Source organism: Tiliqua scincoides, chromosome 2 (assembly GCF_035046505.1).
Source record: "Tiliqua scincoides isolate rTilSci1 chromosome 2, rTilSci1.hap2, whole genome shotgun sequence".
In the NCBI taxonomy this organism is placed as follows: domain Eukaryota; kingdom Metazoa; phylum Chordata; class Lepidosauria; order Squamata; family Scincidae; genus Tiliqua; species Tiliqua scincoides.
In genome coordinates, this window is record NC_089822.1 from 9,163,359 (window position 1) to 9,181,390 (window position 18,032).

Genomic DNA, 18,032 nt, shown 5'->3' on the forward strand with positions numbered 1-18,032 from the left:
CCCAAGAAGAAGTTGAGTTATACAGTCATACCGAAAGCTTTCATGAAAGGTTTAATTATAGTGAATGTAGTGTGATAGTTGAAAGCTCTCCACTCCCATGGTGGAGTTCACAGCATAAACAGTGCGGGAATCAGCTTTGGCTGCCTGCTTCAGCTGGCAGCTGAAAAATGAACAGAACTCACAGTCATAATTCCAGATTCAAAAATCACTTTAGGGATTTCTCACCAAGAGACTGTCTTGCATATACACTGGGCCAAAACTCAACTTGCGTAACACCATTGACTTGGGACAGAGGTTCTAGAGATTTATCAACAGAGATTGAACACTGGGATGGGGTGGGAGGAGCCATGATTTGTTCATGCACCTCAAAATTTACCACTATGCCACTGTGCAGGGAGATGCAAAGTCTGGAGAGAAACATGTCCAGGGTATTTAACAATGCCCCTGCCTGGGAGGTGATCGGAGACATGCGGAGACCATGCAAAGCTTCCCCAGACCTCAGAAGGCTGCTTTTTCTTTTTTTGTCTCAGGTCCGCCATCAAGGATGTAAGTTGGCACCTCCTCAGGGTGTGGCAATGTACCCCCTTGCCCCACTTAGCTATTCCACTGACCAGGACAGATGGGTTAATAGTACAATAAGGGAGATTTTCATTAAATTTTTGGAAGAATGTCCTGATGGTATGAACTGTCCAGTCAGCAGCGGACCTCCAAAGCCCTGCTCCCTGGGCAAAGCTCCGTGATGGCACCCCCATGGGCTATCGCCATCCCCCCACAAAAATCCATCCCCCCCTACTCACCTGAAGCTCATGGAGCTTTGCACAACCTCCACCCACATCGGGGACACCTCTCTAAAAGCTATAAACTGTGCTTCTGGGAAACTGGAAACACAGTTTCAGCCCCCGTCAGGAGCCTCGGAGATGCTTCCATGAGGCCTAGCACCTCGTGCCTGGGGCTTTTGTCCCATCGGAACTTATGGTAGGCCCGCAACTGTGTCCAAATGGTCTCTACATTTTTGGAGCAGAGTCTGGATATTGATGTATCAGGGATGTTTGTAGCCACAGACAGCCTGTATTGGCAGAGGGCTGGGCACAGTGATCTTGAAGTCCCTTCCAGTTCTACAATTCTATGTTCTGGGAGGAGATAGGAGGTTATAAAAGAGCAAGGGATACCCATGACAATGATTTTCACTTGGAAAGGGGAGTTCTAGCTTGCATGCTGAAAAGAACTGAGTCAGAAGCAGCCGGTCCTTTCATGACAGAAAGTTTGCATCACCAAGCCCTCCAGCTATTTCAGAAGGATAGTATTACCAGAGGCTAAACCTCTGAAGGTGGCAGGAAGGTGAAAAAGAAAAAAAAAAAAAACAACCTGACTTGTTCAAGTTTCAGCATCTTTATTGTCTCTAGATTGAATTCTGGTCCATTAAGCAGAGGCTTTTAATTGAGTAATGCGGTTTCGGAAACACTGCGAATCATAAGTTCATTACGTCTATTATTCGGCAGATGATTACAAAGAAAGCTAAGGAAGGAGGCATTCAATGAGAACTCCTTTGTTGCCTTAAATACCTTTCTCCCTGCTCTGCCACTTTATAAATCATTAATCACAAAATCGCTCCCTGAATCCTGGACTCTTATACTGTGAGATAAATATGGCCAAGGTATTGTGAGTGCGAGTAAAGGGCTCCTACACAGTAGAGTAAGTAGGTTTTGTGTCAACTGGTGCAGGTTTTGTGTCAACTGGTGTCATCCCCAAGATGGACCTCCTCCCACGCAGGGCAATGACCCTGGTGGTGGTTGTGGTGATATACCATTGCTCTGCCCCCTTTTTGGTTATAACTTTTGATTGATACTTCAGCGTGGCTTGTTTCATTGCATGCTGCATATATATATATCACATTTTTATATGCCCTTCCTCCAAAGAGCTCAGGGCAGTGTACACAGCTTCTCCTTTTGTCCTCACAACAACCCTGTGAGGGGTGTGTGTGTGTGTATGTGTGTGTTGTATAAATGTGTATGCCTATTACCCTGTGTGGCCCACATGCCCTGCACCTCCCTAGCAACTGCTCCTACATGCATATAAGAGTACCTATGTGGAACCATTCTCTGGAACTGGGAACTATGATTGTGCCAGAGTTCCTGATAATGTTATGATATCAGTTCCTGATAATAATCAGGATATAATAATAATGATCAGGATATGATCAGGATATTATAATAATCATAATAATGATATCAGTTCCTGATAATGTTATAATATAATGCTAATATTATAATGCTATTGTACAAATTGATGGTAAGGCCACACCTGGAGTATTGTGTCCAGTTCTGGTCGCCACATCACAAAAAGGACATAGTGGAAATGGAAAAGGTGCAAGAGAGAGCGACTAAGATGATTACTGGGCTGGGGCACCTTCCTTATGAGGAAAGGCTATGGCGTTTGGGCCTCTTTAGCCTAGAAAAGAGGCGCCTGAGGGGGGACATGATTGAGACATACAAAATTATGCAGAGGATGGACAGAGTGGATAGGGAGATGCTCTTTACACTCTCACATAACACCAAAACCAAGGGACATCCACTAAAATTGAGTGTTGGGAGGGTTAGGACAGACAAAAGAAAATATTTATTTACTCAGCGTGTGGTCGTTCTATGGAACTCCTTGCCACAGGATGTGGTGACAGCATCTGGCCTGAATGCCTTTAAAAGGGGATTCGACAAGTTTCTGGAGGAAAAATCCATTATGGGTTACAAGCCATGATGTGCATGTACAACCTCCTGATTTTAGAAATCAGCTGTCAGAATGCCAGATGCAAGAGAGGGCACCAGGATGCAGGTCTCTTGTTATCTGGTGTGCTCCCTGGGGCATTTGGTGGGCCGCTGTGAGATACAGGAAGCTGGACTAGCTGGGCCTATGGCCGGATCCAGTGGGGCTGTTCTTATGTTCTTAATGAACAGGAGTTCCATGCACACACCTTTGTAAGCAGCAGGGGGGAGTTGAGTACGCCTGAACTCCTCGTGTCCTGACATCAAGGGATGGAACTGGTAGCTATATGCTAGTTGGAATGCAGGCCTGCAGGCATGAAGCCTATATGACCCTGTAGGTTACCAGACAAGGGTGGGGAACACAGGAACATGTGATTTGGTTGGCTGGCATAGGAATGTGAAGTTAGGATTTTGGTGCCCCTGGGTGTATCCCTCTATGCTTGCTTACACTGAACTTCATTCTCCTTTTTGTTGCCCACTCACTTAATCTACTTTGAGCTTTCACCACCGTCAACGATCTGGTGTTATTTGCAAACTTGGCCACCTTACTGCTCGCCTGGAGTCCAAATCACTTAGGAACACATTAGATTGCACCTGCTCTAGGACTCATCCTTTGGATGATGTCCTTCCATTGCAAGAACTGCTCACATTGGCTAGAGCAAACAAGGAACACCGAGGAAAAAAAGAAAGTCATTTGCTAGAGTGCTCCCGGCAGGGGAGGTTGGAGGCGGCCGTGGGGTAGCCAAGTGTGCTTTTCTCTCTTGCTCTCCACTCACTCTCTGCAATCAATGGGACAGATGAGCATTTAAGCAGGTGCTTCAGCAATCAACCCTCTGGAGCCTCTAATTATGCCTTCGATTTTGAACTGTCCCAATGTGAAAAATGAGCCTTGTGTCTAATAAGCTGCATTTTTAGATACAATATGAAAATCTATTTAAAGTCAAATCTCCATTCTTGATGGCAGAGGAGGGGCTGAGGGTATAGAAAGGTAATAAGAGGGCAGGTGCCCTGAGATTAATGGGAAAACCAATGTCAACTGGACATCCTGGCAGCCAGCCCATTTCTTCCTTTCTCTGTTGCCCTGGTTTCTGTTTTGCTTGCTAAAGGTCCTATCATTGGATCTCCACCTATGTATTCCTCTCTAGTCTGTGTGAGGACAAGAGGAGGGATGTGTAAATTAATGTTAAGCAGAACAGAGCTTAACTGCATGATATTTTTTTTTTTCTGATCTCAGGGAATTAATGCCAGCATGAGTTTGCTTGGCTGGTTTTTTTGTGCCTTTAGCTTCTACATACAAAGTAAAAAAAAATGGGGGTGCAATGGAAGATATTCTTATAAAATCCAAGGTCCTAATACCTTTGGAACCAATATATAGCTCGAACAAGAGAGGGTAGGGAGCTACAAACTTCATGGTCCATTTGGCTATATTCTCGAGCAATGTGAGATTTCAAAATAATGTTGAACTTGTTTTTCATTTTGAAAACACTGAACGTGACCCAGCCATTCCAATGGGAGAGTGTTAAGCATGTACATAACTCTCCTGCTGAAATAAATGAGACCAAAAATTACTTATTTTAGGCTGGATTGCGGTCATTCTTTGAAGTATGTGCTCCCCTTATCAACTGGGAAATTTCCTAGTTCAACTCTGCAACAGAAAAAGTGATGGGATTTCCTAGCATTTCTATTTATAAGAATAATTGAGATCTATGGTTCTCAATAACTTGTGTTACCTGCTTTTTCAGTGTGTACCTGATCCAGCAAAAGGCATGCAGTGTTAATTCCCACTGAGTTCAATGGAAGGTTTTCATATATGCTCAATGGTCTCTCATTACTTAAAAAGTGACTGATCATATCCTATATGTCCATCTTACCTTCTCCTGAATTAATAATTCTATTAAACTGCAGCACATTTTATTTCATTTTTATATTTTTGTGTGTGGCTTAAGAATGTGGCTGAGTTGGTGGCGGGGGTGTCTCATAAAAAGGTTCCTTCCTTTTATATTTAATTGTGTAGCTGGAAGAAAGGTCCCTGAGCCTGACACAAAAGTGGGTTGACCCCCCCCCCCAATTTCAGCAAAGCTACATGTTAAATCCCTGCCGATTTACTCTGTGCACTTTTGTAATTCATGCCCTGCAGGCAGGAGGGCCCCTGAGCCACAGCAGTGGGTAAAATAAATTACTAGGATTCTCAGTTGTCTGCGGGGAAGGCTAAAGTATCTTCCGCAGGGGGACTTAACAGTCTCTGTGTACTTGTACCGGGTGGAGGGGCCTCCCTGCTTGGGAATAGACATCTGCTGCTAAATCATTTGGTCACCAAATTTTCTCTCTGCAGAGCCTCACAGCAAAAGACGGCTGAACTCCAGGTGTGCTCCTTAGTTCCACACCAAGGCCTCCAGTGCACAGTTGTTAAGAGACAATGGGTGCATCGCCTCTGTGTGTGAACCCACACTTTTATTTTATTTTTTTAAGCCAACCCCACAGAGTCTACGCCCGTCAATAGCCACCTCCAGGAGCCACAGACCCCTTTTTGTTCAAGTGGACAAAAGAAGCAGCATCTGTTTAAGGTCGAGCACTTGAAGTGGCTCCATTCAACCTGCAGTGGCAAAGCTTGTTCTTTTTTAATTGCCCTGTCCATTGTCTGGGAAGATGTGGCGCATTTGTGTCCCGAAAGGAAATCAAACGAAGTTTATTTTTGTTTAGCAAATATTGCGTAGTGCCACTTCTTGCGAGATTCTCCTTTGCCTGTTCTCTTTGTCCCCAGACACTTGTCTGGGGTATAATTGAGTGCATTAAGATGGTGACAAACATTGTAAAAGCACTCTGATTAAATTGAGTCCTTCTGACTCTGACTGGAGCTTTCGGAGCCCAAGTCTTCCCCCAGTTCAGTGTGACATGATTGCATAGAATTGCTGACTATTTAAGAGTGAATCTCTTCCAAAATCTGCCTCTCTGCAGAGAATGCAAATACCCAATCATTCCCTATTCACTAGGGACACTCTTGATCACCTAGTAGCTGTCCCTGGTAAATCAGCATCCTGATTTTATTCCCATTTTGCTTCTAGGAAGACTTTGATTATGCCTTAAAAAATTGCCTTGTCCACCCGAGACTTGCCAGTGTCCACATTTCAACCCCCTGAGCTTTTAGTTGCAGATGGTCTGCAAGTGATAGCTTTTAATTCTGGCACACCTTTGTCAGCATCAAGTTACCATGTGGTACAACATTGGCCCTTAGGGTTAGACGGTGATTCTCTGTTTGAGATAAGTCCAATGTGAAATGTACCTCTCATTTTCTGTACCTCATTCCCAGGTGGCAAAAATGAGGGGACAAGTTTGAAGATGGGGGGGGGGGGGGAATGAGAAAGTTTTTGGGGTCTTTCTTATGGGTGGCAGCTATGACAGCTGCCCTTTCCCTTCTCTGATTGTGTTTCTACTGTCTCTTTGGTCACCTTGGTAACAATGCTATGGACCTCTTCTTGGTGACCATTGGCCACCATGAATTTTCCCCCAGAATTCCCCAGTAGGATCATTCTAAGGCTTCTGAGGGGAAAAACCTTCCCCCACTGGCAACTGCCAGTTTTGCCCCAATAGCTCCCTTGGTGACATTATGAAGGACTCATATACAGGCACTCTGAGGGAAAAGTGATGGCACTGAGAAGAAATCCACACAATCAGGGCCAGATTAGAGACCTTGAGCACCAAAAAGATTATGATGCTCCCATGTGTAATTCAAAATAAAAAGATACTATTCTGCAAAATAAAGCAAGTTACACACTATTTATTTTTTATTTTTATTTTATGTGTTTGTGTGTGTAAGGGCACCCTTATTCCGTAAACATTTAATGTGCCTGGCTTGCTGACGGGCCAGGCGTGAGTGGTACAATAAGTAATGGTGGGGGAGAAATTGGTTGGCAACCTTCTGTCTCGAAAGACTATGGTATAAGCCTACAGCACCCAGTATTCCCAGGCGGTCTCCCATCCAAGTACTAACCAGGCCCGATCCTGCTTAGCTTCCGAGATCAGACGAGATCAGGCACGTGCAGGAGAAATTAGCTGCTGGGCATCTTTCAGAGCCCAGTGGCCAGATATGGTGAACAATCTGATAAAAACTAGCATACCTTCTTGCTTCCTTCACATACTGCAGCTATTTTCGACACTAAGCCAACACATGTGTGCACTCCCCACCAGCATATGAACTTTTAACATGCAAAGGTAAGATCTGAATGGTGCTTATCTGTCATGTGTCTGCCTGAAAAGAAGCCAAGGAAGATTTTGATGGGGACGAGAACTGGGGCTTGCCAACTCTTGCAAAGTTGTCGTGCAGAGCTGGTCCATCCATGAGGTCAACTGATGTGGCTGCCTGAGGGGGCAGATTGGTAAGGAGCACCCTACCTCCTCCACTAGCCCACCTAGAAGTAGCCCACCGACTTGCCTTCACTGCCCTCCTGCTTTTATTTCCTAGATTAAAAAAAGGAAGAGGAGGGCAGAGAGAGAAAAAAAGTGTGGTGGAGAGGAGAGAGCAAAGCTAGAACATTGGGAGTGGGAAGGCGGAAAGACTGCACATCACTGGGAATGCTGGCTGCATTTGGGCTGGCCCTGTTGTCATTATTTATATCCTGCCTTTGTTCCATGGTGAAACCTCATAGTGCATGCATGGGTTTTTTCCAGGGCGGTCTCACATCCAGGTGCTGCCAGATGCAGCACTACTTAGCTTCAGCAGGGAAGCCGCATCATCTCCCCTCCAGCATGCTCTGGAACCAGTGGCATAGCTAGAGAGGGTGCAAAGCATTAAGTTTTGCAGGGAGCCTCACCGCATCACGCAAGGGGCCTCTCCCCTTTGGAGCCATTCCAGGTGGGGAGAGCAAAAAGAGGCATACGGTGAGGCTCCCTGCAAAACTTAGTGCTTTGCACCCCCTCTAGCTACACCACTGTCTGGGATTTCAGTACGCAGGTAGATCATAGATGTTGCCCATTTCCCAAAATTGGCCATTGCTTCTACTAGTTGGAGTTCTCCCATTGATTTTGTCAGAAGAAAACAATGACGCTTTAACCACTTAATTAGAATTTTTTAATCAGTGCTTTCACTTTCTATTTTCTGCCCATGCAAGAGAATTACTGTAGCCATTCAGCAGTCAAAAATCCATATGAATCTAAATGTCTCAGAACCTCCTTCTGATTAAAATTGTTGATCAATTTCCAGCACTGTTGTTACCTTTTTTTTGTTTTGGTCACTTTCCAGTATCTGCTAATATAAGGCCATTGGTCCTCCTTTACTGTCTTTCTCAAAGAGATGATGACTCTGATAAGCAATACCAATTGCAGGTGAAACTATGGGTTTTGTGGGTGGTTCAGGCAGTATATTGCTGAAACAGAGACGCCTGCGTTGGCTCGGTCATGTAGTGAGAATGGATGATGGCCGGATCCCAAAGGATCTCCTCTATGGAGAACTCTTGCAGGGAAAGCACCCTACAGGTAGACCACAGCTGCGATACAAGGACATCTGCAAGAGGGATCTGAAGGCCTTAGGAATGGACCTCAACAGGTGGGAAAGCCTGGCCCCTGAGCGGCCTGCTTGGAGGCAGGCTGTGCAGCATGGCCTTTCCCAGTTTGAAGAGACACTTTGCCAACAATCTGAGGCTAAGAGGCAAAGAAGGAAGGCCCATAGCCAGGGAGACAGACCAGGGACAGACTGCACTTGCTCCCGGTGTGGAAGGGATTGTCACTCCCGAATCGGCCTTTTCAGCCACACTAGACGCTGTTCCAGAAACACCTTTCAGAGTGCGATGCCATAGTCTTTCGAGACTGAAAGTTGCCAACTAACAGGCAGTATACAGTATATCCATTATTTATTTTACTGCGTGAACCGCTTTGTGAATTGCTCTTGTTGGAAAGTGGTATATAAGTATCATTAATAATAATAAGCAGATTGAACTCAAGCATCCATTTTCAACATTGTTTTACTGCACAAGCATTTTTTTTTCTTTTTTGCAATTTTACATTCAATTTCCAATCATCAGAGATATCAAATGCAGTGTAAGTATAAGGAATCATCTCCACTTTCTGTGAAGGTTTATGAAGATTATGTCCTGAAATCATACTGTGTACACCCTAACCTTGCTGCTGACTGTTTGGGTATTGGCAAGGATAAGATCACTGCAAAGTTTAAAGGAAAATTTTAAGCCTATATGGGGCCGGGGGGAGTAAGGTTCAAACTATGCATTAGAGAGTTCCATGTTCCATACTCTGTACTTTAAAAAAAAATAAGTCTAGGTAAGCTTTGAGCCTGTGCTACATAGGACTCGCTGCTCGCATGGGATGATGGGTGCTTGGCTGTCGCTGCTACCAAAAGCCATACGTGCTGGGCCAAGGAATGCATACATGACATTCCTTCACACAGTGTCAGATCTGGGAGGAATCTGGCCTGCTACAGTAGCTCTTTGGCATGTAGATCTGCTTGCCATGAAGGAGTGTATAGGAGCTCAGGGACACAGCTGTGGGGCTGCAGCTGCTGTAGAAGTATGTTTTGGTCCTCTGAGGACACTTTCCATTCTAGTGCGGGCCTAAATACAATGATGCTATTTTTCTGCAGTGATTTTCTATATTTAAAAGATTTTAGAGAGACTTAGGAATGTGCTTGCTTTTCCATATGTATCTAGCTGCTGATACTGCCTGGGCAGTATCTGGGCTCCACATTGGGAAATCCAGTATACCTGGGTTCCAAAGACTATTCTGGCTGTCACCATCCTCCCCTTGCCCTGTTTTGCTGCCTCCCCACCCCTGTTCTGCCCACTCTTGTCACCACCCTCCCCCACTCTGTTTCATTCCCTTAGGATGGGGTCAAAAGAAACTTGGTACCCCCCCCCCCTGATAAAATTCCTCTTGGAGGTCCTGGGTGAGCTGGAGGGGCTGCTTACATGGTACATTGTGGTGCCTGCAATACTGCACCACCCCCTGTAGCTACACTATGGGCTCAACCTAATTGCATAGAGACCCTCTGTATGCAGAGGGTCTGCATGCATCTGTAGTCATCAGAGATGCCTACTGTGGGTATGTAGATACCCTCTGGTCGATTAAGCCATTTTTGCCCAACATTGCAACAGGGATCAAATGTGTACACCTGCGGGGTGGGCAGAAATGGGTTAAACCACATTGTCAGCGACAGAACCACCACACTGTTACATTGAGTCCACCTACAGCAGCTCTGGGCAGGGGCTCTGTAAACTTTAAATTGGACCTAAGCTGGGGAAGAATGTGCTTTGAACAACTATTCTTTGTTTCCTTTCTACCACACCGCCTCTCGTCGGCTCTAACCCAGTGCTCTGCTTACAGGATGCAGTAAAACAGTTTTATCTGGGGACTTAATGCCATTGCAACCTTCCGAAATGATGCTGCAATCGTTTTAGGATTAAGCGTATTGAACCTCTGGGAGGCCTGACAGCTGGAGCTGGAGTCTTAATCTTGGAGAGACAATTTAAGCAGGGCGTTAAAAATTACTTAAACTTTTCCTAGTTAAATCCTAATAGGCTTAGAGAGAGGGGGCAGAAAAGCAGTTAATTTGATGTTAGCTCGTAAGTTGAAAAGGGGAAGGGAAGGGAGGAGGCCAAGTGGGTGGAGGACAAGGTGAGGAAATTGGGGCACAAAATAGTAACAGTTCTAGACAGGAAAATTAGTCAACTTTTCTCCTCCATACTTTAAAAAAATGTTTTTAATCTACCGTTCTCATTTGTTGATTTCAAGCTTGTCAGAAGCATTGGTTGAGGTCTTCGATCCTGTGACAGTAATGAATTTTCCTGGCAGGACGCACGGCCTCGTGCCACTGAGCTCTAAGATAGGCCTTGCGTGCTGAAAGGGCACTGGATCTCTGAGGGAAGCTGTCACACCAGTGGCTGTGGCTGGAGAGGCACAGGTTGGCTGTCTCTTTTCCCCCACCTGCTCCATCCCTCTCCAAAATGGCAGGGGTGCCAATTAAAACCCTGGCCATGAGTGGGACAGCATCATCATCACAATTACTGGCAGCGCGTTGCTTCTAGTGAAATGTTACTGCTTTCCTTTCCACTAAAAAGTAGCATGATGTTGTGGTTGGAGTTTGAACTTCAAACAGACAATTATGTTATCAATATACATTGTGGGTGCATCACATGACTGTTTTCTTTACTGTTGGGCATTATGGATGTCAGTAGGCCTTGGGAAAACTGTATCACCTAGGTCTACCTGTGCCTGATACGCTGTGTAGCACCTTAGGCTCTGTTGGAGGAAGGCCAGGTAAGTAGGGTGAAGGGAAGGGATTTAGATGATTGTTTGAGTGTAGGGCTATACTGACTGTGGGAGGGGGACAGAGTTAAATTCAAGCTTTTCTAGGATTACAGTTTGAGCCAGGAAGGCAATGGTTAGCTGGGGATTGTAACTCTTGCTTTTCATTGAAAACTCACAATTTTGAAAACATTTCTGGAAAAAAAAAACAAAAAACAAAAAACTCTTGGTGACATCACTTACAGCCCAGTCTTATTTGTGAGATGTAATGGTGGATCTTGCTGTCCATTATGGTATCATCCAACTTCCCAGTTCAGACTTATCTCCAGAGGCCCTTCAGACTTGCACCAGCAAAATTGCTGGCTTAGGTCTGAGGATACCCACTGAGGACTAGGCAGCCTACTGACAGGTATGTAAAAATGGTCTGGGCTGCCTGGTTCCTGGCTGGCCCATAGCATCCTTCACATGCTGTATCAATGTGCTGCCCAGTTTGGACCAACCGTGATAGGATTGGACTGTTAGTAAATCAGTGACAAAGCAGCAGTGCTATTTTACAGGCAGCCTAATCTTAACCTGTGCTGGAACAAGCAGGGCACAGTGGCCTGTGCTGTATCCAGCACAGGTTAGGTGCAGGCTGGAGGTCACCTACAGGTGCTGGAGCCCCAGCCACCCTGTGGGGCTACTCATATATGTACCAGCTATAGGTCATGCCTCGTTATCCACTGGGGTATCATTCCAGTGGATTAAAAAAAATTAGTGGATACCAAATATTTCTTTACTCAGCGTGTGGTTGGTCTGTGGAACTCCTTGCCACAGGATGTGGTGATGGCATCTGGCCTGGACGCCTTTCAAAGGGGATTGGACAAGTTTCTGGAGGAAAAATCCATTATGGGTTGCAAGCCATGATGTGTATGCGCAACCTCCTGATTTTAGAAATGGGTTATGTCAGAATGCCAGATGCAAGGGAGGGCACCAGGATGCAGGTCTCTTGTTATCTGGTGTGCTCCCTGGGGCATTTGGTGGGCCACTGTGAGATACAGGAAGCTGGACTAGATGGGCCTTTGGCCTGATCCAGTGGGGCTGTTCTTATGTTCTTAAATCAGTGAAAAAATAGCTTTAAAGACCCACTATCAGGTTTCTTGCTCCTCCATTGTCACCCCAGAATACTTTGATAAAAATGCTATACTGCATTCAGCTACTTGATGAGGTGAATAATGGAATCTAATGGAATTAAATTATAATTCTCTCTCTGGTTGGCAACCTTCAGTCTCGAAAGACTATGATATAAGCCTACAGCACCCGGTGTTCCAAGGCGGTCTCCCATCCAAGTACTAACCAGGCCTGACCCTGCTTAGCTTCCAAGATCAGACAAGATCAGGCATATGCAGGGCAACAGTTGCTTAACAGCATGAAGGTAGGAAATGGGATTTTGGCACTCTTTTCCTTGTTACAAAGCAGTTAAAGGTGGACCTCAGTGTCAGTGGTGAGTCAAACCAATGGATACCAAATCAGTGGATACCAAGGTCCCACCTGAATTTCACTGGCACAAATTCGGTCAGTCCATGTAAGGCTGTACAGGCCAGGGACGGGGTTCAGATGATCTGATCTGCCGCAGCTGATTCCACCCCCTCCCAGGCCCGATCCACCTCCCATTCCGCCCTCCCTCCACCCAAAAATGCCCCTCCCCGCTCTTGGAACGCCATCCTGCCACCCTCTCCCACCCCCTGCACTGCCCGGCTCAAACTCACCTCGTGGGGCTGGTGCAGGCTCTGTATCTGGCTGGTCCAACCAACTCTTGAGTTGGCACAAACATGCCTTATGGCAAGTTTGCAACACTAGGGAGCTGGCGCTGGGGTCCTGCACAGCTCAGTGCAACGTCTGGATCTAAATCGAAAAAGATTCACATGTATAGATGGAGCAGGTGGAAATCAAGCATTCATACATTGGCCATCAATTTCAGTCCAGAGTCCTGATGTCCTGGAAACTGCTTTTATTAGCAATCCTTTCTAGCCGGCTCCAAGTCCCCCATTATTATTCTTCCCTCTCATTGCTCAGATTCCAGGAAGTAGAAGAGTTTTGGCTCCCAGGCAAGGACAATGTGTCGTACATACCAGTGGTTTGAAGTAACCAATGGTCATTAGAAGGCCAAAATTAAGAAGACCCTATCAACCTCCAAATGCCAGGATATATGGAGGAGTTCGGTTCCCACCATCAAGAAGCAGATTTGCCATAAGAACAATTACAATAAAGTTAAAGGACCATAAAGGCCTTGGCCAAGCCTATCAACGGAATGAGTTCTTCGTAATCAGTTTCCACTCCTGTCATTAAATCCTGACCAGGGTGCTCCTGATTTGTCTTGCTGACAAAACTGTTATGTGCAATAATCAGGCATTGCCCTCACTTATTCTGCATCACACAGCAGTGCCAGAGATAGTCTGACCTCAGCGGCAATTAGATATACTGAAGGCATACGAGATGTTGTCCACATTTTTTAAAAAAAGGGAGTCTGGATTTCTCAGCAATGGAATGAAACAAGAGGTGCAGTGAAGAATGATAATAATTGAAATTGTGCTCTTAAAACACCGGCAGAGAGACATCCCTGCCAATTCTATGTTAAGGGCATCTCAGACTCATTTATATCCAAATCACCCAGTAAATATTCATCCCTTTTAGATAACTTGGCATTCAGTGACACCTAGGTTAGCCTATAGGTAGCCTAGGTTAGATAATTGAAAGTAAGACTTTGGGGGGGGGAGTAAAGGGGGGGCAAATCTAGTGCACAATAAATCTGTTATTCTTTAAGGAACCAGATGAGACTGTAGCGACATCGCAGAAGATATCACCGAGGAGATAGGGTGTGCTGTCCACAGTGCCCCTTGCTCTAAGTAAATGCAGGGTTAAGGCCCAGGTGGTAGCTGGAGGTGTGATGCACAGCTGCAGCTACTAGAGGCTAAAGTGAACCTAGAAGTATATACAGCACCTGGAGGAACTAGGGGTTGTGGAAGGAGTGTAGGCACTGACTGACCTTGGACTGTGCCTTGGCTTATTGGCTCTGGACTCTGATTTGGCAACTCTCATTGATTGAACTGACTTACTTGGAATCTGTGGACTGGGACTTGACTCTGACTTTTGCTTGCTGCACTTGTGAGTTTAACAAGGGAAACTAATCAGCCTTAAGCGGCCACGAGGCCCAGTGGGGAGGAGCTGTGGCAAGACAGAGACTTCTAGCCCAATCCTTCAGGGCTGCAGTGCCTGTCTAGCACATACTGCCTAGTGCCAGAAAGTGGCCACTCTGCAATGGCCAAGCTGTAGGAGGTGCCAGCATGCAGGCCTGTGCGGCTGCACAGTGGCCTCTTGCACCAGCAGGAGGGGCAATGTGTGACAGGGGCAGCGAGTGCAGCGCTGAGCAGTGTGGTGGTGGAACAGGATGGGAAGAGGGCAGGGAAGGAGTGTAGCAGGAGAGTGGTGACAGAGTGGGCAGACAGGGCTTGAGAGGGGACAGGGAAGGTGAGAGAGGCTCCTGCTGGATCCTATACACCATCCTGGGCCCATTCTGCTGTTACAGAGCTACTTGGGCCTGTTGCAGGCCTAGGTAACCTGTTGTTGTTTCTGTTGCAGCCCTGTAGTGGAAGCTGTGGCTATCCCTGGGGCAAAGGGAGAAATGTCCCCTTACCTCGGAGAGACCTCCAGCAGCCTTGTTGCCTGCGCTGACTACAGAGGTAGCCATGTTGGCACTGAAGCATCACTGTGTAAGCAGTTTGGTTAGAATTGGGTTGATATTCCCCCCCCTGCCCCCAGCAACAGATGAAGTTTGAAATGCTATATGTCAGCAATTTCCATCCACTGTGCTTTGGCACATTTGTGTGCCACGAATGCCCCACAGGTGTGCAGCTGGAGTTTGGGGAAGGATCATTTATGAGAAGGGCCATTGGGAGATGTGAGCCACCCCTTCCCCACCAGCAGGTATGTCTATTCAGTTCCAAGTTGCGCACTGACGTCTGTATCCTCTCTCCAAGGATCACTGCCTGTGTGTTCCACTCTCCGTGCCCCGTTGCTGAAAGTTCTTCTTTGCTTCCTGAGTGCTGCATTCATGGCCTCTTCAAGAACTGTCATGACCTTAAAGAGGCTTTAACAGGATGAATGCTTGCAGCTTGAGCCTATGTGGCATACTCAGAAGTCACTGTATGTAGGACTGGTGTTTTGGTCAGCATGGCTGAAATCTTATGCACACTTTGAAGAAGGTGGGCTGACTAACTGACTGATACACAGCGCAATCATATCTTGTGCTGGAACAGGCAGGCAAGGAGGTTTGCGCTGTATCAGTGCAAGATTGGGGCCAGAAGTGGCTCAGCTAGAGGCAAGGGGAAACTCTTCCCCTTACTCCCAGGTAAGCCATCACGTCCCCAATGGGTCTCCTCAGACTTGCGCCGCCTTGGGAAATGACATAAGTCTGAGAATGGAGTGGCTTCAAGCTGCTCCGCGTTGCTCGGGGAATGGTGTTGGGATCCAGCATAATAACCGGGTCCCAGCCCTGCCTCCTACTTCCCGCCCGTCCACCCCCAGAACCGCCCTCTGCCTGCCCTTCCCCTACACCAGAACGCCTCCCTCCTACCTCCTCTCCACCCTCCCCAGGCTCTTGCGTCAGCCAAGCTCATGCAATGCAACCCTCCCTCCCCAAGTCAGTGCAGAGGCTGGATTCAGCCTCTGTGGGCTGGAGAGGCTGAGCCGTGCATCCTTGTGCTGGCCTAACCCATTCGCAAGGAGGTGCAAACATGCTTACGGCACATTTGCGACCCTCCAGGGCCGACGCAAGAGACTTGCGCCAGCCTAGGGTGCTGTTAGGATTGTGCACTGATTGACTGACCAAAAGTGACAGTGTTCCACTGGGCACAGATGCCAGAAAATAGGCACTGTCCCCAGTAAATAAGGAGAATTGAAACATACGCATAAGAAACCAAAGGATAGTTTTGCAAGCAGTCGAAGAAAGCTTCCCCACAACAGTACTGTATGGCTGGCCAACTGGGCACCCAGAGAGTTCCACAGATCAACAGGCTTGAGAGAAGAGGCTGCCTATGGCATCTTTCCCAGACTGAAGTGCTGGCTTGCTTTATTGGTTTTCTCCACGATCCTCCCCTCTCCCTTATAGTTTGGTGCTCTGCCCACCCTCCTCTGCCACTGGCAATTCTAAAATTATGTTTGCAAAGATTTTTTTTCTCCCTTAACTAATCCATTAAAGTCTAGTTCAAGGATAGAGGCAGACAATAAGTGCATTTAAGTTAACTTTGTTCTTGCTGTACCAACAAGGCCAGCAAGCAAAATCAATAGCAAAGGCAGGGACCCTCTGTGCGAGGCTGTATGCCTAGAGGCCTCCAGCCCCGCTCAGTCTCAAAGTCTATCAGCCCAGTCCAGCTGCATCAGCAGCCGCTTTCCTGCACAAGTCCCATTAGAGAAAGTAGAAGCCACTCAAGAGCATAGTTGTCTGACTTAGGGCCCAGTCCTATGGGCAAGTGCATACCTCCGGCTCTGGGTGTCACAAAGATGCCATTAAGCACATCTGTGGCACCCAGGAACACTGGTAGTGGGCCCGAGAGCCAGGGAGAAGTCATACTCACTGGCAGTGAGTGTTGTGCCACTCAGCTGTGAGGCTTTCTGGTATGGGCTGAAGGTGGGGGGGGAGAGTGGAACTGGGCACAGGGAAGGGAATATCAGGCCTGGAAGGGGGGCAGTGTACCGCTGGCACTGGGTGTCACAAATGTGCCGTATGGCACGTCTGCAGTACCTGGAGAGGAGGAGCTGCTGGTGCTGGGCGAACACCAGTTGGCGCTGAGCCCCAGCACCTCTCAGAGGACCAGCTGGCGCTTTAGCGGTGTTGACTGGTGGTACGTAGTATTGGGGCAGGGGAGAGAAGCAGGGAGTAAGCAGAGTGGAGTGGGGGAGGGCAGGATGGGGGAAGGGACAGAGGCAGGTTTAGCAGGGTCCTGGAAGTCCTGGAAGCCCTGACACAGAGTCAACCCTGCGCCAGCAAAATAGCTGGCGCAGACGTGAGAAGCCCCATTGTGGAGCTTGGGGCTTTCCCCAGGGGAAGGGAACGAGGAGACTTCTGGCGGCTGCTACGGGGCCATAGGATGTAGTGGTAGCCGCTTTGGTGCTGATGCACCTGGCAGTGGCGCCACCTTTAGGATTGGACTGCCTGGATCCATAAACTATATTCAGATAGCAGCAATAGGAACGGATATAAGAACTGCAAGAATACTGCTTGGTTAGTGGCCTGAGATGACCACATGAGTCTTCTTCACTCTATTCTTCCTCACATGGATTGAACATGTATGTGTGGAGGAGTGGCATCCCAACAGCTGGCTCTGTCCCCTGCATGTTCCATTGAACCTCTGCAATGCGGCTATGAGTGCCTCTTCCCACAACAAGGAAACTCATAGAAACAGACTTGGAAAAGCTCCTCAAGGCCATCTAGTCCAACCCCATTTGAAGGGCCTGAAGTCCAACCCCTTCAAGGCCATCAGCAATTCCCTCTACCAAATGTGCTATCATTTTAACTGCAAACATTCTGTTGTACCTCACCTTGGCATATATGAAGCTGGTTGCTGTGGAGACCATCGCTAGCGGCGGACCTAGCACTGGGCAAACAAGGCAAACGCCATGGGCGCTGGGTCCACGCGCCTCTAGGATCACGTGGGAAGCCACACTGAGGCTCCTGATGCAGTCAGTAACTGCACTTCCAGTTTTCTGGAAGTGCAGCTTAAGATCATGGGAAGCCTCTGAAGGCTTCCCCAGTTGGTCTACAGTTGCACAAGGCTCCGTCATGCTCCAAAGGTAGGAGGGGGGGGGGTGACTTCATGCTTGGGAATGTGTCATCTTGCAGGAGGCTGCTTCTCAAACCTTAGCCCTGGGAGTGGGGAGGGGTAAGTCCACCACAGACCACTAGTCCATCTTCTCCAGAACTGTCTGCTCCAAAGGGCAGGAATTATGCCACAGAGGTGTTTCCTAGACCTCCCAAAGAGTCTTTAACGGGAG

General features: G+C 47.3%; 1 pseudogene; it reads right to left on the reverse strand.

Annotated features, from left to right (window-relative positions):
• Positions 1-6,695: 6,695 nt before the first annotated feature.
• LOC136642659 (5S ribosomal RNA) lies at positions 6,696-6,814 on the reverse strand (annotated as a pseudogene).
• Between the last annotated feature and the right edge of the window lie 11,218 nt (positions 6,815-18,032).